Source organism: Simochromis diagramma, unplaced genomic scaffold (assembly GCF_900408965.1).
Source record: "Simochromis diagramma unplaced genomic scaffold, fSimDia1.1 OVJJ01000107.1, whole genome shotgun sequence".
Lineage (NCBI taxonomy): Eukaryota > Metazoa > Chordata > Actinopteri > Cichliformes > Cichlidae > Simochromis > Simochromis diagramma.
The window spans coordinates 2,698,115-2,721,542 of NW_024387209.1; the positions used below are offsets into that span (position 1 = coordinate 2,698,115).

General features: G+C 39.0%; 1 protein-coding gene and 2 long non-coding RNA genes across 3 annotated transcripts in view; 1 reads left to right on the forward strand and 2 right to left on the reverse strand.

Annotated features, from left to right (window-relative positions):
- The window catches only part of LOC120746024, an 88,044-nt gene that overhangs the window by 31,630 nt on the left and 32,986 nt on the right, over positions 1–23,428 (reverse strand). The gene's annotated exons all lie outside the window — the stretch shown is intronic.
- On the forward strand, positions 13,561–23,057 carry LOC120746030. Its single transcript, XR_005698764.1, has 2 exons — positions 13,561–13,611; positions 22,936–23,057. It is a non-coding gene; the product is annotated as an uncharacterized LOC120746030 (long non-coding RNA).
- Positions 13,792–15,800, reverse strand: LOC120746028. Its single transcript, XR_005698762.1, has 3 exons — positions 15,790–15,800; positions 15,645–15,646; positions 13,792–13,885 (listed from the first exon to the last, which is right to left on the reverse strand). It is a non-coding gene; the product is annotated as an uncharacterized LOC120746028 (long non-coding RNA).

Consider the following 23,428-nt stretch of genomic DNA (forward strand, 5'->3'; position numbering starts at 1 on the left):
CAAGTGACTTCTTCAGTCTCAGCTGACTGCAGGTTTCCCCAATCTTATAAACAGTGCATTTGTATAATGACTGAAACCAGCCTACTGAAGGAACAATGGGCTGTGAGGTCAGTTCCTTAATCTTAAAATTAATTTAATATTTTTGGTTATTTTATTTAATCCTGGGGCGTGTGGGTTTGATGGGTCTAAAGACGGATTTAGTCGAGCATTCAAATCTCCTCCCAAAATTAGAATACCTTGTGCCTCTACAACAATCATTTCAAAGACCTGTTTAAAAAAATTTTAACTCTGATCCTGGGGGAGCATATACATATTTATAAGAGTAGTCAGTATACCCTCCAAATACCGGTTTACTAACACAAACCTCCCCTCCTTATCGCCTATTTCTTGAATGCATTCAAAATTTAACCTACCGAAATTAAAATTACCACACCCCTTTTTGAACTCTGAGGACAAGAAGAAGAATACTGGTTGAATTTCCATTTCTTAAGGTTTTTCATGCTCAAACTGTGGTAAGTGAGTCCTGTAATTTCCTGTAGAAAGGCGACTTCTATTCCTTCTCTTTTTATTTTTGACATAATTTTGCTTCTTTTAGTATGATTCCCCAAGCCATTTACATTAAATGACACTACTTTAGTTACCTTGCGAGGCATTATTGTAGGACCTTATATGATTTTAATCTCTGCACATAACCAGAAATCGAAAAGTACACCCCGATGAGGAAGAAAAACAAAACAAAAACAAACAAACAAAAAAAAAACGGAAAAGGAAAAAAAAACAAAAAAACCCAACATTATAGAAAAAAAACATTGTACAACAAAAACATACAATCATATTGACTTCCAGAAACATAAACGCTATATTAGCTGTAATTGGTGAAGGAAAAACTCTTCTGTCCACTTGTGGAAGAGTGCCCTCTTCGGCACGCAGGCCGGAAGCCCAGTGGTCTGTGGTTATCCCAGCTGGACTTTTGTCAAAGCTGGAAAGGCGCCAAAAGAAAACTCCAGCCGATCCAGGAGAGAAGGACAACTGCTGCCCAAGCGAAAACATGTAGTGATCCCATAAGTGTCAGGAGTATCGGAACAGCTGAGATGCATTTTTTCTAAACACCGGGTCTCTGTGGCTTTTAAACCCCAAAATACGCTGTGCTAAAAATTGGTCCACCCCAAGGATCGGGTCCCCCGACACAAACAGAGTAACATAGTGTATGCTGTTAAGTGCCAGGAGGATTGCCAGGATTTATACATCGGGGAAACTAAACAACATCTGGCGAAGCGGATGGCACAACACAGAAGAGCTACCTCGTCAGGCCAGGACTCTGCAGTCTATTTACACCTACAGGCCAGTGGACACTCTTTCAATGATGAGGATGTACACATCCTGGACAGGGAGGAACGCTGGTTTGAGCGCGGAGTCAAGGAGGCCATTTACGTGAAAAGGGAAAGACCATCTCTGAATCGAGGAGGGGGCCTAAGGGTACATCTGTCACCATCTTACAATGCTGTGATTGCAGCCATTCCCCAACTCTCTATGAATGGTACTCATGGCCATTGATCAGTGGGTTTTGGTCAGTGGTTGTTGATCAATGGTCATGAGAATTTGCATAATTAAACGATTTAGGGCTTATAGATGTTTGGAGAGAGTTAAACCCCATAAAACAGGACTATACCTTTTTCTCTCACCCTCATTCATTTTATTCTAGATTGGACTATTTCTTTATGTTTCAAAAAGACTTTAACAGTGTGGTCAATTGCAGGATAGGAGTGATGGATTTATCGGATCATGCCCCACTGTATCTGGAAGTAGTGCTAGGATACGAAAGAAGAGATACATTTTGGAGATTAAATACAAGTATTCTATGTCCGTTGAAAGATCAAATTAGCCAAGATATAATAGATTATGTAGCTGAAAAAGATAATGAAGAAGTCTCTCCGAGTTTTTTATGGGATGCCCTAAAAGCGGTTATACGAGGAAAACTTATAGGCTACAGCACCAACTTAAAAAAGAAGAGAAATGAGCACTTAAGAAAACTCCAGGCGCAATTACAATATCTTGAAGATGCCCATAAAATAAGCGCAGATATAAATTTGAAATTAGAAATACAAAAGAAGAAAAATGAAATTGATGAAAGTTTTTCATGTGAAATACAAAAAAATATGGCTTTTTTTACAACAAAGATACTATGAGGTAGGAGGCAAATCTGCAAAATTATTGGCCTATAAATTAAAAAAACAACAATTAGAAAATATAATTTACAAAATAAAGGATCCTCAAACAAATAACATCGTGTAAAAATTGGAAGACATTCGGCTAGCTTTTCTAAAATTCTACAAAGAATTATACACACAACCTGGAGTGGATGATAAAGGTATGATTCACTTTGCTTACCAAAGCTGACTGAAAACCAAAATATAACCTTAATCAAGGACATATCCGAAATTGAAATTAAAAAAGCTATTTTAAAATGAAAACCTAATAAATCTCCAGGCCCGGATGGATTTCCATCAGATTGGTATAAGGAAATGAAAGAGTTATTGATCCCCTTGATGAAAACAACATTCAATTATATCTTAAAGACGGGAGAAATTCCCCCATCTTGGAATGAGGCTTCTATTTCCTTAATAGCTAAAGAAGGAAAGGACAGGCTTGACTGTGGAAATTACCGCCCTATTAGTGTTCTTAACCAGGACTATAAGATATTTACATACATCCTTGCCAAAAGAATTGAAAATATTCTTGTTCAGATAATTAGCTTGGATCAGACTGGTTTTATTAAGCTGAGACAAACGCAAGATAATGTTCACCGAACATTACATGTTATTGATTATGTAGTTAAAAATAAAATTCAGATGGCCCTTATGAGCTTAGATGCTGAAAAGGCTTTCGATCGGGTTAATTGAGAATTTCTATACAAAGTTATGGGTAAGTTTGGATTTCATCAATCGATTATCATGATCATTCAAGCATTATATAAATCACCAAGGGCAAGAATCAAAGTCAACGGGGCGCTTTCTAATGTTTTCAATCTACAGAGAGGGACACGCCAGGGTTGTCCATTTAGTCCTTCACTCTTTGCCCTTTTCATAGAGGCCCTGAGTCAGTGTTATACAAAACATTAATATTACTGGAGTCAAGATCATGGGTCGAGAACATAAGGTTTCCTTGTTTGCTGATGACATTTTGATTTACTTGACAAATCCAAATATTACTTTCCCCAAGCTGTTATCACTTCTGGAGACCTTTAGCTCACTATCAGGTTATAAACTAAATATATCGAAGACCCAGTGTGGTGGGGCGTGGTCTGCGGTGCCGTGCAGGGAGGGCGGACACACCTGCACGGCATCCTTAATCACGCCCGCCTAGTTAAAAACACGGACTCAGGGGTTTGGGATTTTGTTGTGGTGAGATGTAAATAAAGATGGCTCTGAATGACACTCCGTGGTCCCGCCGTGCCTTATTCTCGCCACACCCAGATTTTAACTTTTAATTATAAGCCAAATCAGGAAATTAAGTCTAAAGTTAACTTGAATTGGGAGCTCCCAATTCAAGTTAAGTATCTTGGAGTAAATATCACTAAAGATCTCTCTAAAATATATCATGCAAATTTTAAACCTTTGTGTTATAAAATAAATGAGGATATTAAAAGATGGAACTTAATACCAATTTTAAATTTTGAGTCACGTATTGATACAGTTAAAATCAAAAGCCTTATCCTAATTATCTTCTTAACTTATTGACTTGTATTTATATATATTCTTCAACGTTACTCATCACTTTAAAACTCTTAAAACGCTGCTTTCACGTCCGGTTGCTCGCTTTATTTTCCCTTATCGGATCATCAACATCCTGTACACAAACTGTCGCTGCTGCAAGTTCCTCCACTCTGATCTAAAGTCACCTTTTTAACAAGAAAATCATTATAAGCGCCTATTCTACTAAAAGCTCCAAAAGAAAACAACCACTTTAATCAATTAAGTTTAAACATATAAGCAATTACTCATGCATACATTTCATCATAACTAAACGCTGCCTAAAAACAACTCCTGTGTGTTAACACTAACTTCATTTTAACCTCACATTTCCTATGTTATAACCTGTTTTTGATATAGCCTTTTTGTTTCATTTTGCTCATTTTAATGTAAAAATACCTTCTAATTCTAGTTTATCAAACTTAACCAAAATATATGCTTTCCTTCCTTTGGTCCTTCTTTAAGTTCAGTTAAAAGCTAAATGAATTTGAGGCCTTTTGCCTGGAATCAATACTGTCATGTGTGTTTATGGACTCTGTGTCTGTAAGCGTGTGCAATCCTTCAATAACTCATATCATCCTCACAGTAGATTGGCCAATCATAGCGCTAGCCAAAGGCTCGTGACCCTCAAGAGACGAATTGAGCCACAACTCCTTTAAAGGCACAAAATGCAATATGTATAAAAATCATTTCTACTTCTAAGCTCTCCCCTTTATCCTAAAAATAAATCTATGTAATATCTGTATGTGTAAGCCTACATTATAACCACTTCTTCTAGAAATCAAAAAGAAATCAAACCTGTTCTACTCCTTTAACCTTCACCAGTTTTCCCCAAAGCATATCTTTTTGTCAACGTGTCCAACAGTTTCCCTGTAAGATTTATATACAGCTTTAAAACACCGGCATTTTATCTACTAAACAGGATTCAGTTCACTTTAATCCTTTAACCTTAACATAAAAATAACAGTTTCAGTTTTACCATATCCAAATGACCAAAAACCCCAAAAAGTCCTAAAATGATCCTAAATTATTAAACAATTAACTTATTAAACCTTAAATTCCCCCCTTATTTTGACACATGAAATGTGTCAAAATACTATACAAAACTAAAGATGCTCAGTTTTCCCCACTCATGATCCAATCTATGTCATAAAAATAAACTTAAAACAGAACAGTTATCTCTCTGGGTGCTCACTTGTCACAGTCTCTCCTTCTATGGGCATGCAAAGTTCCTGTCACACACACCATTTCCTGTCACACACACAGCACGCAGCTTCTCAGAGCAGCTCAAGCTGCTTTTCTGTTTCTACAGGCTAATCAAACTTATTTTGTATTTACAATCTACAAACCCTCTGTAATTCTACTAACTTTTGATCTAAAATGTAGCATCATTCACACAATGATTTCATAATCCTCTCACACACACTGCCTTTTAAATAAACTAAACTCTTTGCATTTGTCAGCATTCACATCACAGCCTTCAACGTGCTCACTTTCAATCCTGCAAGACGCAGAGATGGACATCTCCTTCACCTAACATAAAACTAAATTACCATATCAACATACAATTACTGAAATTCAAACTGAAATACACCGTCTGTTTTTAATAAAGTCAAAGAGTAAGCGGGTGTACCAAGTGTATGTACTTATGTGTTTTTGAACTGAAAGAAAAAGAAACTCAAACTCTTATAACATCACTCATGTATCTCTTAAATTAAAAACACTTTCAAACTTTAAAACATCCTACTTTGCATCACCAAAAAAAATACCTCTCACACCTTTATTTATCATTCAAAACCTTCTACTCACAGCATTCACACACTTACACTGTGACCAGAGTTGAGGAATATACTCAAAACACGCTTTCCTAAGAGTATTTTAGCCATGCCTTTCATAATCAGAAAGAGCAAGTCAAAAAACAATTGAAACCTCTATTAATTCTCACCGCACACACAAGAAATTGAAAAAATAAAATACACCAGCAACTATTGCTGGAGAGAAGTTACTACTGAAAGTAATATGTTAATCTTAAGTATATACAATGCACTCAATATATTTATATATCTACATTCAAACTCAGTCAATTACTATACATCCACTACGGCAACTCAAAACTTTATTTATAGCCCTCTAATAAACATAAATGGCGTCTTAAACACACATTCAACAATGTTTGCAGCAGTATTTGTAAAACCAGCTATGGCTTAAACGGTTCACAGCTTACTAATTTGCATTTTCACACTCACACACATAGTCTAAAAATAGCATCAGACAGTCAGTGCGTTACTGACTCGACACACAGCCTCCTCTCACACCAAACTCTCTTATTTTATATTACAAAGACGTCTTATAATTACAACTGCACAGATTTTAGGCCTTTTAACACCTACCGAATTTCGACAAATTTAACATAACGGTCCAACCGATAAACTCCCTGAGTTTTTTGCAACCAATTAACCAGTCTTGGTCCCGGACCGTGGCCCGATTTCTATTTCCTAAATAAATTTATAAGCGTTAACCAACCCAAACTTTGCCTGAAGCTCTATTTTTGGCATTACACAGCCAAGGCTTTCCCCGACGTTTTAAGTTAAGGTTTCACGCCCGAAACCCGGTTTCTACTGTCCAAACACTGCACCCCGTCGTCCCGGACGACAAACTGGTAGATACCAGTGGCTATTTTGAACCAAGGTCCCAAGTCATTGGCAGGTGCCACCTGGGATAACCTCACGCCGGAGGACCCTTTTCCACGTCTGGAAAAGTGAGGGGGTTCCCACCCCTGAACTTGGTGCAGTCCTAGGAGCCCCGCTCCCGTCCTAAGAACTTTAATTACTTTGAAAACACCCCATAAAATCACACCAGCAATTCTATTGATGTCCAAGCCCGGCTTTATATTCAATTGAGACTTTACTGTCACAAACACTTCACCAATTACCTATTAAACTAAATTCACTCAGCAGTCCAACTGCTTTAAATCCTTTTCAACGGTCCAACCGTATTAAATCCTTCCGCGGTCCAACCGCATTCAATCATTTTCAGCAGTCCAACTGCTTTAAATCCTCAGTACTGTCATGAGATTCTCATCAAAATCAAAACAGACATCTACCAGTAATTTCAGTGAGTAGACTTAAATTTTATCATGTCCAATTTGGCACACTTTGGAAATAATTCAACAGGTAGTGCCTTACCTTTGGATAAGCCGGCTTATGCCCACTCACTTCGACCACTGGCACTCATGTCTGCCCGTCCGACCACCTCAGACCACCGAATTTCTCCGTCTACACCTCCAATTCTCTCCCTCCTCAACCACCGGACGAAGCCCCCAAATGTTAAGGTTCAAATATTGAGGAAGGAGAGTACAAACAACCATGGGTCCAGAAGATCTTGGTCAAACAATTGATTTTAATGAATACATGCGTGGGAAGACCACTCTGTACGCAGACAGGAATTGATCTTCGACTTAATCAAAGCATAAACAGATGTTTATAGCATCAGGGTTTGAATTAATGACGCCCCTTCATACGTCACAGACAGAATATATACATACGTCAAATCAAAACCACAATGTTCTTTTTAAACTGTGTTAAAAGTCATTGTGGTTTTGATTTGACGTATGTATATATTCTGTCTGTGACGTATGAAGGGGCGTCATTAATTCAAACCCTGATGCTATAAACATCTGTTTATGCTTTGATTAAGTCGAAGATCAATTCCTGTCTGCGTACAGACTTGTCTTCCCACGCGTGTATTCATTAAAATCAATTGTTTGACCAAGATCTTCTGGACCAATGGTTGTTTGTACTCTCCTTCCTCAATATTTGAACCTTAACAGAGTAAATATCACTAAAGATCTCTCTAAAATATATCATGCAAATTTTAAACCTTTGTGTTATAAAATAAATGAGGATATTAAAAGATGGAACTTAATACCAATTTTAAATTTTGAGTCACGTATTGATACAGTCAAAATGAATATCTTGCCTAGGATGCTTTATCTGTTCCTAACACTCCCAGTTGAAATAACAGATAAACAATTTCAGGAGTGGGACAAAAAAATTTCTAGGTTCATATGGCAGGGGAAAAGACTAGGGCTGGGCAAAACGATTATTTTCCTAATCAATGAATCTAGCGATTAATTTTTCGATGCATCGATTAATCTCACGATTCATTTTTCAATCCGATTCGATTTTGATTCGATTCGATTAACGATTTTTTCCCCCATTATTTGACTTGTATAGCAATTTCACATTTACTAATTTATGTATATAAATGAAAAACACAAATTTATTCATTTGAAGACCTTTTAATAAAAAAAATTGCAAAATAAAGTTGTAGAGGTCGTACAATCAATACAATAGAGATAGCATTTAACAAGAAATGAAATGTGCAAACATATATAAAATTAAGGAAAAGTTAACAAAACATTTCAAATAAATAGCAACAATGGTGTCTTTAAACAAACAAAATGTAACATTCACTTTGCTTTCTGCCAAAAAGTGCTCTTCATTCACAAAACAAAATCCACAATAACATTGTATTACAATCTTGTTTTTAACAAAAAATTAAATGTTTTGCAAAACAAATATAACAAAGGAAATCATAGCAAAAAATTAATAATATACAAACAGCAGCAATGGCGTCTTTGAACAAATAATGAAATGACAAGTTACCCCTAAGTAGGACTCTGTGACCAGACTTGTCCAAGCATCAGTGGTAAGGGAGATTTTGGATGTTTTGGAGGCTTTTTTTTTAGTTCATTCCTTAGTTTCTCCACTGAAGTTTCATACTTTCTCTCCATCATGCTTGTAAAATGACGCTTAGACGGCAGAGTGTAACCTGGTTGGAAAGTGGTCAGCATTTCTTTGAATCCCTCACCCACAGCAAGTGGTCTCTTGTCTTTTAAAATCATAGATAAGACGCTCTCAGTAAGTACAGCTACCTCCTGGGGGGTGCATGGTGTACTTCTTCTCTGACAGTAGTCCTCCAGACTTTTCTGTTTATTCATGAAATCATAAAATCACACACAGCACACAGATGAATTCGAATAATTACTAAATAATTATATGGAAAGCATAATATCAAAATAATTTGATAAGGATCTGGTTGAGATAGATATATACACACATACTGTTATGCCATGTGCTTTCATAGCATAACAGTAAGAGGTTAATGATAATCCCCAATGTTGAACATATGATATGCAGTAATCATGATGGCTGGAAAAGATAACGTTTAAACAGCCATAGCTGATGGCACCTTTACTGGTGCACTGCTTTCTAGTCATTAGATGGCATAACTTTGACCTATAAAATCAAGCTGGAGAAGCATTATGTATAAAAACAGGGTTCAAATAGGATGAAACACATTAAATTTGACAAATCAAGAGTTCGTTATCATTTTGCTTTTGCAAGCACTTTAACAAAGTTGTAACAGTGTCCACGACGGCTACGTTTAGCAGGTGGTGCATTATCCTTGTTAACATTTCTCCTGCGGCCAATTCGCTGTCTGACATTTTTGTCTTTCGCCGATTCTGATAATCAGCCTGCGTGCATTCCGACTCATTTCGCCAGCATGGGCCACAAACCAAAAAAACAATAACAGCAGCAGCTGCTATATGTTACTGCTAAGCAGCTTAAATGAGTTTTGCATTTACGGAGGTTGGGTGTTTATCTCTGTGTCTATGAGTGAGTGTACGTCTACGTGGGGCGGGGGGGTCTGGATGAATTAACGGGTAAAAACTAGCGTTAGTAAAAAAGTTGAAAACTTACGGTGGTTTGTCCTTTGCAGAAGCTGCTCCTGGATGCCGTCGTTTGAGGTGCTGGTGCATAGCCATCGTGCTTTTATGATAGGCTATTTCCACCTTACAAAGCCGGCAAACGACTGAATCACTTCCTTTTCTGTTAAAATATCCCCATACTGTAGAGCTGCGTGTTCGGGTGGAGTGATTTAAGTTGACTGCAACTGCCTCACTCATGATTTCGCTACTCGCTGCCGCCATGTCTTTTTTTGAAAGTGACGACGCATCGACGCAGATTTTTTTACGTCGATGTATTTTTTGCGTCGACGTAATCGATTACGTCGACGCGTTGTCCCGGCCCTAGAAAAGACCACGGATTAAGTACCAAACTATCCAGTTGGCTAAAGATAAAGGGGGGTTAGAGTTCCCATTTCTGAAAGATTACTATATTTCAGCTCAACTGAGGATCCTAGCGTGTTGGTGCAATGTAGACTACCAAGCAAGATGGAAAGAAATAGAAACAGTTGCCTCAAGAGATTTTCCGATTCAGGCAAGCTTAGGGGACGTGACACTTATTAAAAAACAAATTAATCAAGGAAACCAATGGATTAACTTGCCTTTAAAACTCTGGTTACAATTTCTTAATAAGAATGATTGGAATGAAGAGGCCAGGATCTTAAGAAGGTGCGCTTATGATCTTGATTTTTTACCCAATAAGTTAGACGCAAGATATAAAAAATGGGCAGGGCAAGGCTTAATAGCATATTGTATGTTTTATGATAAGGGAACTCTTAGGGACTTCCAATCAGTAAGAGAGCAATACCAGTTAAGCAATACGGATTTTTTCAGGTTTCTTCAAATCAGGCATCATCTACATAACTTTATACCTAAGAGAACAGATCTTCTCTCTCTTCCCGTTTTGAATATACAGTGGGGCAAAAAAGTATTTAGTCAGCCACCGATTGTGCAAGTTCCCCCACCTAAAATGATGACAGAGGTCAGTAATTTGCACCAGAGGTACACTTCAACTGTGAGAGACAGAATGTGAAAAAAAAATCCATGAATCCACATGGTAGGATTTGTAAAGAATTTATTCATAAATCAGGGTGGAAAATAAGTATTTGGTCAATAACAAAATACAACTCAATACTTTGTAACATAACCTTTGTTGGCAATAACAGAGGTCAAACGTTTACTATAGGTCTTTACCAGGTTTGCACACACAGTAGCTGGTATTTTGGCCCATTCCTCCATGCAGATCTTCTCGAGAGCAGTGATGTTTTGGGGCTGTCGCCGAGCAACACGGACTTTCAACTCCCGCCACAGATTTTCTATGGGGTTGAGGTCTGGAGACTGGCTAGGCCACTCCAGGACTTTCAAATGCTTCTTACGGAGCCACTCCTTTGTTGCCCGGGCGGTGTGTTATGGATCATTGTCATATTGGAAGACCCAGCCTTGTTTCATCTTCAAAGTTCTCACTGATGGAAGGAGGTTTTGGCTCAAAATCTCACGATACATGGCCCCATTCATTCTGTCCTTAACACGGATCAGTCGTCCTGTCCCCTTGGCAGAAAAACAGCCCCATAGCATGATGTTTCCACCCCCATGCTTCACAGTAGGTATGGTGTTCTTGGGATGCAACTCAGTATTCTTCTTCCTCCAAACACGACGAGTTGAGTTTATACCAAAAAGTTCTACTTTGGTTTCATCTGACCACATGACATTCTCCCAATCCTCTGCTGTATCATCCATGTGCTCTCTGGCAAACTTCAGACGGGCCTGGACATGCACTGGCTTCAGCAGCGGAACACGTCTGGCACTGCGGGATTTGATTCCCTGCCGTTGTAGTGTGTTACTGATGGTGACCTTTGTTACTTTGGTCCCAGCTCTCTGCAGGTCATTCACCAGGTCCCCCCGTGTGGTTCTGGGATCTTTGCTCACCGTTCTCATGATCATTTTGACCCCACGGGATGAGATCTTGCGTGGAGCCCCAGATGGAGGGAGATTATCAGTGGTCTTGTATGTCTTCCATTTTCTGATGATTGCTCCCACAGTTGATTTTTTCACACCAAGCTGCTTGCCTATTGTAGATTCACTCTTCCCAGTCTGGTGCAGGTCTACAATACTTTTCCTGGTGTCCTTCGAAAGCTCTTTGGTCTTGGCCATGGCGGAGTTTGGAGTCTGACTGTTTGAGGCTGTGGACAGGTGTCTTTTATACAGATGATGAGTTCAAACAGGTGCCATTCATACAGGTAACGAGTGGGGGACAGAAAAGCTTCTTACAGAAGACGTTACAGGTCTGTGAGAGCCAGAGATTTTCCTTGTTTGAGGTGACCAAATACTTATTTTCCACCCTAATTTACGAATAAATTCTTTACAAATCCTACCATGTGAATTCATGGATTTTTTTTCACATTCTGTCTCTCACAGTTGCAGTGTACCTCTGGTGCAAATTACTGACCTCTGTCATCATTTTAAGTGGGGGAACTTGCACAATCGGTGGCTGACTAAATACTTTTTTGCCCCACTGTATTTATCAAGGCTTACCATGCAGATCCTGGCCTAAAGGTGATTTCTAGATTGTACAAGGGTTTACAAGAGGTTAAGAAGTTGAATACTATCTACATTAAACAAAAATGGGAAAGGGAAACAAATATGGCAATTTCAAACGACATTTGATATCAGCAGTGTGCCTGTCAGTGGAGAATTTCTAGTTCTAATATATGGAGATGTTTTGGTTGGAAGAGTCTCTGTAGGTTTTTTATTACACCTGCACAAAGTAAACATTATTCTAATCACTCTAGCTGCTGGAGAAACTGTGGGGCCCAAGGAATAAAACACTTCCACTTGTTTTGGTCTTGCCCATTGATCAACACTTTGTGGGTATCGATTCACTCTGAGTTACAGACCATTTTTAGTATGCAACTCCCCTTTAATTGGGATGAATTTTTGTTTGGATATTTATACTCTGTGAATGTAGATAAAATGTCCAAGCTCTTATATGGTATTCTGAGTCTGGCTGCCCGAAAGACTATTACTAAGAGATGGCTAAGTGTGAAAATTCCATCACTAAATGACTGGCATGAGACTGTTGGTTTGGTTTGTTTAAAATGGAAACAATTACTTTCTTTAACAGACTTCAATATGACATATTTATTGAGATTTGGGATAAATGGAAACACTATATTTTGTCAAGGAGACCCGATTTTGTTTGAATCTCTGTAATTCTGTATGCCATATTTTTGAACTGCTATGTGTATATATGTGTATGTTTGGATGTCTGTATGTATAGGCATATGTATATGTATGTATATATGTGTGTATGTATGTATGTATAGGTATATGTGTCTGTATGTATAGGCATATGTATATGTATGTATATATGTGTGTATGTATGTATGTATAGGTATATGTGTGTGTATGTGTGTATGTATGTATGTATAGGTATATGTGTGTGTATGTGTGTATATATGTATATATATGTGTGTGTGTGTGTGTGTGTGTGTGTGTGTGTATGTATGTATATGTGTATATATGTATATATAACTAGATGGTACACCCATTTGTTTATTTTCGATTACTTGTTTATTTTGGTTTATTTATGAAATTTCATTTTTCTTTGTTTCTGGGAAATTCTAAATTATAGTGCAAGCAATCATGTCAAATAAAAAAAAACAAAACAAAACAAAAAAACCAAAAACAAATATGACTTAAAAATTGATGAATTATTTAAATTTTAAAAAATTGACAGCATTTCAAAACCAGTAAAATCCATTTAAATTTAAATGTATTTAAATCCTGTTAGCTTATTTAATCAGAGTTTTTTTTATTTCTATGTAAACGAAATACACTTTAGGGAAACAACTAAAAATATGAAATAAATAATGATGCAGTACATGTTGATCTCTGAAATGGGGAAGAGTTGAAACACAACTGAACTATGAACTCATGTGAATAAAATCACAACATGTAAATATAACACTGATCCAGAAATACATTTACCTGAGCTGTGAGATATAAGGCAGACACTGAAGGAAACTCCTCACTTCACTCTCTTCATGTGAGCAGCCTATCAATTCCAACCGTTTCTTCTCTGGTTGGAGTTTCAGCACTTCCAGGAGGATGGAGGTCTTTCTTTCTGAGAGATTTAGAAACCAGACTTCAGGAGTTGACTGGAAAACTGACTGTAAGGATGAAAGGACACTCAAGCCTGCTTTAGTTGCACAGTCCTTCACATGGGAGTACAGATCCAGCAGGAAGTCTGACTGATACCCATACATGTCTCTCTCATGAAAGGGGAATGTTTGATATGTGCACACTGATGATAACAGCTCCAGTATCTTCTCTCCTGTCTGCTGTTCTCTCTCTGCTGCTGCACAGAACAGATTCACAAAGAATCTGACTGCTTCATGAAGATCTGGCCTAAAACAACCAACACTAGAAGAATAAGAAGGAAACATTTAGTGATAATTTGATCTGAGCAGCATAAATACAACCACACACTACTGATGGACTCCATCTTGTCCATGTGTGTCCTGTATATAATGAAAGTCCATTTTAAAGCCATCTTCCATCAGAGCAGCTGAACATTGTTTTTAGACTGTTACTGACTCACAACACAAACACTAATCCTGTGTGTGAAATCACTGCGTGCTGAACTGTAACTGTCATTTTATTTACTGTCTGACTTTAGAGAGTAAAACACTAAATATCAACAATAACATGTCTACACTTCATATCTTGTACAACAGCAGCTTCACCTGCTGCTCAGATCACAGACGTGAAAATCACACTTATTCTACATCTGCAGGTGGAGACACAAACCAGATGAATGCAGCCATGTAAACGTATTTAATGAATTTGCTATGGTTTGGGAGCACTGGTTTTGTTTTTGTTTTCTTCCTGCCTTATCTACCTTCCTTATTGATTATTTTCTCAGTCAAGTTGCCATGGTGGCTCTGTGTATGGTCTCCACCCTAACTACATATACAGCATTCTGGATAAATTCCAGTCTGGTTTTCGTAGAGCTCACTCTACTGAAACTGCACTTATTAGTCTCCAGTGACATCCTGATGAATTATGATGCAGGAGAATGCTCTGTCCTGCTGATGTTGGCCTTGACCTCTGCCTTTGATACAGTTGACCATCACATTTTGCTAGATAGGCTGAGACATTGGGTGGGTACATCAGGGTCTGCTTTGGACTGGTTGGCATGTTATCTATGTGAACGATCTTTTTCCATGGATAATTCTAAATACAGGTCCTCTTCTACTTATCTTGAATATGGTGTGCCACAGGGCTCTGTTTTGGGGCCTTTATTGTTTTTGCTGTACATACTCCCTCTTCAGCACTTATTAAGCATTTTTAAAGATATTTCTTATCACTGCTATGCAGATGATATTCAGTTGTATATCCCCTTTAAGCCCCAAGATGTTTTCAAACTACAGATTTTGCATAGGTGCTTAGATTCCATTAGGGGATGGATGGCTGATAACTTTCTTCAGCTAAATGAGGAGAAAATGGAAGTCCTTGTTTGTGCTCCCAAAAAATTAGTACCTATGGTGATGGAAAACTTAGGCCCTCTTGCTACATTTGCCAAACCGTCTATCAGGAACCTTGGTGTAACTTTTCACTCAGCTCTGACTTTGGACACTCATGCTAATTTATTGGTTCGCTCCTGTTTTTATCATTTAAAAAATATTGCTAAGCTGAGTGCCATTGTTTCACGCTCAGAACTACAAATGGTCATCTATGCATTTGTCTTATCTCGTTTGGATTATTGTAATTCAATGTTCACTTGTTTATGTAAAGCCTCTGTGGATCATCTGCAAGTTGTTCAGAATGCTGCCGCAAAGCTTCTGACCAAATCTTCTAAATACTCCCACGTTACACCCCTGCTGATTCAGTTGCACTGGCTCCCCATAAAATTCAGAATCCACTTCAAGATTTTGACTTTGACATTCAGGGGTCTGCATGGAAAAGCACCAACCTATATCAGAGATCTTTTACATCAGTACATTCCCAGCAGGTCCCTGAGGTCATGTGATCAGGGCTTGCTGGTCGGCCAACATACAAGGCTGAAAACGAAAGGCGATAGAGCGTGACTGTGGAACTCCCTTTGAGCCTGAGATCTGTGGACTCAGTAGTTTCATTTAAAAAACAGCTAAAAACCCATCTTGTTAAACTTGCTTTTGGTTGATTTCTGTTTTCATGTTTTAGCTTTTCTGTGAAGCACTTTGTGATTTTTGTCTTGAAAGGTGCTATACAAATAAAATTTTACTTACTTACTTTACTTACTTCTTTCACAGCACACATCTTCTTATGTAAAATTAATTATGTAAAGCCCAATTCATTTACCTGAGCTGTGAGATATAAGGCAGGCACTGAAGGAAACTCCTCACTTCACTCTCTTCATGTGAGCAGCCTGTCAGCTTCACTTGTTTCTTCTCTGGTTGGAATTTCAGCACTTCCAGGAGGATGGAGGTCTTTCTCTCTGAGAGGTTTATAGACCAGACTGCAGGAGCTGACTGGAAAACTGACTGTAATGATGGAAGGACACTCAAGCCTGATTTAGTCTCATAGTCCTTTACATGGGAGTACAGATCCAACAGGAAAATAAAGTCACATGTGAATATTTCAAAACTGCACACTGATGATAACAGCTCCAGCGTCATCTCTCCTGTATGGTGTTCTCTCTCTGCTGCTGCACAGAACAGATTCACAAAGAACCTGATGTTTTCTTTATCTGACCTCTGAGGATCAACACTGGAAGTATAAGAAGGAAACATTTATTGATTATTTGATCTCAGCTGCAGAAAAACTCCATCTTGCCCATGTTTGTCCTGTAGATAATGAAATATGTGGTTACATTGTAACCTTTGCTTTCTGAGTGAGAGACTATCTTGGCACTACATTACATTTTCCATATGTATGTGGAATGATCCCACTTTTAACCAAGGCATGTTGATCTGTATGTAAGACACTTGCCTGGCCATGCCCCAAACTATACAAAGTTACAATATACCCAAGCAGACCTTTGTCAAACCCCAGGATGTCCCACTGGGCTTCATATCAAAATATCTCTCCACCATGTTACACATTCCATATGTGTGGGTTAGGTGCAGGTTAACTCTTTTAAGATACCCCAAGAGGGGTATCTTACACCCCAATATCCCAACTACCACAGTGTAAGCAAACAAACTATTTACAAATGTACATATTTAATTGCCACCCATGTCAGGGCCCTGCCTGACACGAAGGCCAAGCGTAAGAGAAAAGGGCCTATCAGTCTCCAAGATGCAAGACTGGCACCAAGAAGACCCTGAAAGATCCAGGGGGAAAATCTGTGATGAGTGTATCTACTCTAATCAACGTGCAAAATGTTAAGCCGATCATGCAGACAAGCCCAGCTGGCTACCAAAGAGACACACCCAGCACCTGCTCCCCCAAAAGTAATTAAATGTTACATTAATGCCGTAGAATTTGTAAAATGTGGACTCAGATGACTATAAGGCCCATGAAGTTGCCACACCTTGGGTCAGTCCCATACCTCAGATTGGAAGGGAGTACCCGAGAATGCATACACTTGCTGAATGACATCTACAACCCAGGTGGACATCCTGGGCTTTGACAAGGGTCTGCCCCAAACAACACGGCTAAAGCAGAACAAGAGCCGGACAGTCATCCTAATGATCTGAGTATGCCTAATGTACTCTGCCAAGACCTGGACTGTTGATAGAGTAGTCTAGCATACTCAAAAGATTGGGACAGCTGGAACTTGGATAGGGCCTTGAGCAGAAAATGCAGGGTTAAGATGGAGGAAAACCCCTGAAGCATCGAACAAAAACCTGCAGTAATCATTGTAGACTGACAGAGCATGGAGATCGCGAATTGTACTGACAGATGTTATGACTATCAGGAAAGCAGTTTTGATGGGAAGCCATTTCTAATCAGCATCTTTGAGGGGCTCAATGGGAGGGTGGTAAAAATACACCAAGAACTAAATCCAAGTCTCATGGGGGAACAGAAGATCCAGACCAGTAAATTGTAAGCCTCTGGGCACCTTTAAGAAACCGGGACATCAGTGATGATTCATTCTCATTGAGTGCCAAATGACCAACAGAAACTACCACGATTGCTACAACTATATGTTGCATGGTAACAGAACAATTGCTCACCCCCTGCTGGGAACTGCAGTATGGCCTGTGCTGTGTCCTCATGGGGATCCCTCTGGTGGACCACAAACCAGGTGACAAACAATGCCCAGTGGTATAAGTAGGCAACCCATTTGGATGGTGCATAAGACTCGTGCCCAGAAATGTTGTAACCAGAGATGACTGAAACTTGCTTCTTTTTTGTAGTTTAGACACAGACCCACAGCCTGAAGGTTAGAGCTGTGCTACATGCCTGTGGCAATGTTCCTCCAAAATTGCACAGACCAGCCAGCTGTTCAGATTACAGTTGTCCCTTGCTTTAACGCGGTTCACCTTTTGCGGCCTCGCTGTTTCATGGATTTTTGTTGTGTACAATTTTGCATGCTTTTTTTTTTTTTTTTACAGCGCATTGTGTTCTGCGTCCTGATAAGCTTTAGACCATTGTCAATCAGTCTCCTCCATGCCGTGTCTCCTGTACAGTACAGAATGCGTTCAGCTTGTCAAATTTACATAAGTCTTCGATCGCTAGCAGTGTGACCCTGAAGTGTTGTACTGTATGTTTGTAAGTTTTCTCCCCAACAGACACAAAAATTTCGACGAAACATTTTGCACCGTCAAAGGCACCTGCGGTAACACCCAAAAGGCAGAGGAAGATGCTAACCATCGCACAAAAAGTTGGACTTCTGGACATGCTAAAGGAAGGTAGAAGTTACCCTATTTTTCGGACCATAAGGCGCACCGGATTATAAGGCGCATTAAGTGAAACAAAACAGTCAGATAAGGCAAACTTTACTCAACTCATTCTTAATTCATTAATGTTGAATTCTCTCGTAGCTGCTCTATTCCCATGTTCTGGACCTGAAACCAGGGTTTGATCTTTGGTTTCATTCTATAATACTGGACTTATTTTTCTACGAAGGTTTGAACTTTGAGAGTGTTTAAATAAGAGAGAAAAGTGTGAAAATGTTCATGCCTGTCTGAGAAAAGTTTATAAAGTGTGTAGTGAGGGGTTTTACAGCCTTAAAACATTTATAATAATTTTAAAAAATAAAGCTGACTACTTCGCGGATTTCACCTATCGCGGGTTATTTTTAGAATGTAACTCCTGCAATAAACGAGGGACCACTGTATCCAAAAATCTGAGGCCTCGTGTGTACTAGAACACTATCCATGCATCAAGTGAACATCTGGGGAGCCAGAGAAATGCTGAAAGGCAGAACCTATAGTTCTAATATTCTGCTCTCAAAGCCTAACCTCGGAAAATAACAATTTGGCAGGGGAACTGGTATCTGGAAACAACCTAGCTTGTGGTCAATGGTGGCAACACCAGTTCTCTGCTTTAATGGTCTGCCTCACCATGGCGACCATCAACACGTCATGAAATGAAGATAACTGTTGAAGCCCCTGAGATAAAATGGGGCAAAGTTCATTATCACACTTCGGGACTAAAGTATAGTAGGAGAAAATCTGGCTTGGCAATTTTAGGTTTCCATCTTCCTTATAGCACTTTTCCCCAGGTTGGTGGAGATTTTTCCCACAGTACCTGTGCGTGATAGAGATCACTCACAGAAGATGTTGTCACAGAAGATCTACATGAAAACTGCAGGCAGTAGCCATGGGTTATGGTGGAGACCACCAATTGGTGTTTCCCTAAAGCCAACCATTTTGCACTGTACTGAGATGACAGTGGAGGGGTAGACCAACCCAGCTCCATGAACAGTCAGGAGGCGGGGAGGTCACCTGGAGGACTTCTGAGCCTTAGCTGCATGTCGGTCCTCCACCTCTCCTTTGTTGGTGTTTGGTACACCTGCGAAAAGCCTCCAATTTAGGCTTCAGGTCCTCTGGGCAGTATGGTGGGACCTCAGGTGCTGGTTGAGGCATAGGAGACCTGGTCCTCCTTGAGCCCCTCATGCATCTGGACAGACTACTTGATATCTGCTGTGCACAACTGGGACTGTCCTGAGCCTATTGCAATAGTTGAGTTGTTTCTGGGCCAATAGCGGAAGGTTCAACTGGGGGGAGGTGGCCCAAAAGCAATATGATTCGAATCATGCACATTAGCAAATACCTTACATAGAGAGGATCACTTGAGCATTGCAGCATGAGAACCAAATTGTTGATACTTGAAAGTACAATTCATTTACCTGAGCTGTGAGATATAAGGCAGACACTGGAGGAAATTCCTCACTTCACTCTCTTCATGTGAGCAGCCTGTCAGCTTCACTTGTTTCTTCTCTGGTTGGAGTTTCAGCACTTCCAGGAGGATGGAGGTCTTTCTCTCTGAGAGGTTTATGGACCAGACTGCAGGAGCTGACTGGAAAACTGGCTGTAATGATGGAAGGACACTCAAGCCTGTTTTAGTCTCATAGTCCTTCACATGGGAGTACAGATCCAGCAGGAAATTACACTGAGATTCCAGATGATCATCATCGTCAAAGACTCTCTCATGAAAGGGGACTGTTTGATATGTGCACACTGATGATAACAGCTCCAGTATCTTCTCTCCTGTCTGCTGTTCTCTCTCTGCTGCTGCACAGAACAGATTTCCAAAGAACCCGACTGCTTCATCTGACCACCAAGGATTAACACTGTAATAATAAGAAGGAAACATTTAGTTTAGATTTGATCTGAGCTGCATAAATACAACCACGCACTACTGATGGACTCCATCTTGTCCATGTGTGTCCTGTATATAATAAAAGTCCATTTTAAAGCCATCTTCCATCAGAGCAGCTGAACATTGTTTTACACTGTTACTGACTCACAACACAAACACTAATCCTGTGTGTGAAATCACTGCGTACTGAACTGTAACTGTCATTTTATTTACTGTCTGACTTTAGAAAGTAAAACATTAGACAAAACAAGTTTATTTGTATAGTACCTTTCATACAAAAGGAATTCAAATTGCAAACATCATCAACAATATAGATACATGTGGAACAACAAAAATATCTGAACTTCATGTCTTGTAGTGTATTAAACAAATAAGCTTGGAGCCTCTAAATGTAATACCTTGCTATTCACAGAATTTATTTAACTGAAGACCTAAATCTAAACTCTAAATCAGAGAAATGTTCTTTTGAAAAACATAAGAACAAATATATTTGACATCATTTTTGACTGCCTGAAATATAAACAGTTATAAAATCTCATTATAAAACTAGTTTATATGAGACATATGAAAATTGAAGACCTCAAACAACTAAAAAGATAAATAAAAAAAACTGTATTTTTTTCAATCTGAAATGAGGAAGATTTCAAATAGAAATGAATTGTCACCCAATATGAATATAGTTCCATTTTTCGTTAACTTGAACTGAATTTTATGGAGATTCAAATATTTCTTAGCAGCCAATTTTAGATCCCATTGTTTGTTATGTAGAGTTAATTGTGTAAAGTAAAGTTCATTTACCTGAGCTGTGAGATATAAGGCAGACACTGCAGGAAACTCCTCACTTCACTCTCTTCATGTGAGCAGCCTGTCAGCTCCACTTGTTTCTTCTCTGGTTGGAGTTTCAGCACTTCCAGGAGGATGGAGGTCTTTCTCTCTGAGAGGTTTATGGACCAGACTGCAGGAGCTGACTGGAAAACTGACTGTAATGATGGAAGGAAACTCAAGCCTGCTTTAGTGCCAGAAGAGTATACATCCATTAAGAAATCACACCATTGGTCTTCAAAAGGGAATCCTTTATATCTGCACACTGATGGCAACAGCTCCAGTATCTTCTCTCCTGTCTGCTGCTCTCTTTCTGCTGCTGCACAGAACAGATTCACAAATAAGCTGACTGTGTCTTCATCTGACATCTGAGGATCAACCCTGGAACAATAAGAAGGAAACATTTAGTGATAATTTTAACTCAGTTGCATAAATACAACCACACACTACTGATGGACTCCATCTTGTCTATGTGTGTCCTGTATATAATGAAAGTCCATTTAAAGCCATCTTCCATCAGTGTAATGATCCTGGGTCTGTGACCCAGTGTTTGGATTTTGTATTATTATTTTTTATTAGTCTGTGGTTTCTTCTTGGTTCATGTTTACTAGTTGATTGTTGCTGTTTTGTATTTCTACTTCTTAGGTTTTGGTTTCTATACTCCTCATGTCACTCTGGTCCCTGTACTCTGTGCTCCCTCTGTTTTGTGTCGCTGAGTCTGTGTCTGTAAGTTCAGTCTGTGGGTTTCCTGTTTTACTTTAAAGGTCTGTGTCCCTTGTCTCATCTTGCTCAATTAGGTTTAGATGTGTCTCCCTCCTGTTTGCCATTCCTTGTTTCCCTCCATGTATATATAGTGTGTGTTTTGCATTTGCTCCCTGTCGGTCTGTCTGTGTATTCATGCGTATTATTCCTCCGTGTCATCTCTGCCTGCCATCCCCTGTGTTCTTGCTGATTTCATGACTTTCGGTTTGTTTAATTAGTTATCCCAATTTAGGTTTCTCTTAGTTCTGTCCTGGCCATCTCTACTTCTGTTTGTGTTTTCACCATTTGGAATAAAGCGCTCTCATAATAAAGCCAGTGCCTGCATTTTGAGTCCATCTCTCATCTCCACACAGTTTGTGAGGCAAACCGTGACAATCAGAGCAATTGTGAAGTCAAACCGAGTTTAGGAGGTGGTGAGCCCTGAGGCAAAAAAGTAAAAGTGACAGGCTGGAGAGCGGAACTAATCTTGTGTCTGTTTTTTTTTCTGGGGAGAAAAAAAGAAGGCGAACTGGGGAACAGGAAGTTGCCACTTACGGGAAAAGATCCAGTATAATTCCTTAAATAAGTGATCACCAGCAGGGATATTGTGTGGAACTGATGTATCTAAAAATCCAGGGAGGCAGCTGGTAAGGAAATGGTTGCTGGCTAAGTTAAAAGAGTGGTTAAAGCGAGTTGCTAAAGAATGCTAAAGAATAAAAATTTAACTTATTTAACTTTTTATTTAAAAAGTTAAATAAAAAAAACGGTGTACAGAGTATTTTTTCCATCTGAAATGAGGAAGATTTCAAATAGAAAGGAATTGTCACCGCATATGAATATAGTTACATTGTGTAAATACAATACTGATGACAACAAGATTTAAATTTTTTCATTAACTTAAACTGAATTTTATGGAGATTAAAATATTGCTTAGCAGCTAATTTTAGATCCCATTGTTTATTATGTAGAGCTAATTGTGTAAAGTTTATTTACCTGAGCTGTGAGATATAAGGCAGACACTGAAGGAAACTCCTCACTTCACTCTCTTCATGTGAGCAGCCTGTCAGCTTCACTTGTTTCTTCTCTGGTTGGAGTTTCAGCACTTCCAGGAGGATGGAGGTCTTTCTCTCTGAGAGGTTTATGGACCAGACTGCAGGAGCTGACTGGAAAACTGACTGTAATGATGGAAGGACACTCAAGCCTGATTTAGTCTCATAGTCCTTCACATGGGAGTACAGATCCAGCAGGAAAGCACAGTGAAATTTCATATAACCATCATCAGCTTTGTCTGTGTAATTGAAAGGGAATGTTTTACAGACTGATGACAAAAGCTCCAGTATCTTCTCTCCTGGCTGCTTCTCTGTCTCTCCACCCCCCCACATAGACTTGGTTTGACTTGGCAGTAAGAATGAAGAAGAAAAACTGGAAGGAAAGTTGAACATTTTGTCATAAAGCATAAAGGGAGTACATTATTGTTAAGTGATATATTTCTTTCATAAAAAGCCTTATAGACACATATAACACACACATATTCCCAAATGCATAGACACTTCCACTTATGGACAGGTATATAGGCTCAACATATAGATTTGGTTTCTGTACTCATAAAGAG